Source organism: Austrofundulus limnaeus, unplaced genomic scaffold (genome assembly GCF_001266775.1).
Source record: "Austrofundulus limnaeus strain Quisiro unplaced genomic scaffold, Austrofundulus_limnaeus-1.0 Scaffold212, whole genome shotgun sequence".
NCBI classification, from domain to species: Eukaryota; Metazoa; Chordata; class Actinopteri; order Cyprinodontiformes; family Rivulidae; genus Austrofundulus; species Austrofundulus limnaeus.
Window position 1 is genome coordinate 3,156 of NW_013952614.1, and position 209 is coordinate 3,364.

The following is a 209-nucleotide window of genomic DNA, read 5'->3' on the forward strand; positions in this document are numbered from 1 at the left end:
ACTTCACCTACAAAAATCTTAGATAAAACCTTTAACTTGGACAAAGAATTGTGCAGAGCACCAGATTACTCCTTAAAAGTACTTAACAAAGCTGATCCACTTCCTAACATTTAACTTGTTTTAAATGTATCACTTGTTGGAACATCAATGTAAACTTGAAAGCGCTTGCTGCTTCGGTTTCTGGTGTAGCACAATCTTATCTGTGTGAT

At 35.4% G+C, this 209-nt stretch overlaps 1 protein-coding gene across 1 annotated transcript in view; it reads right to left on the reverse strand.

The window, feature by feature from the left end:
- LOC106525104 (uncharacterized) overlaps positions 1–199 on the reverse strand; it is a gene marked incomplete at its 3' end in the record, with an annotated part of 1,641 nt that extends 1,442 nt beyond the window's left edge. Inside the window, 1 exon segment of the mRNA XM_014019212.1 lies at positions 8–199.
- Between the last annotated feature and the right edge of the window lie 10 nt (positions 200–209).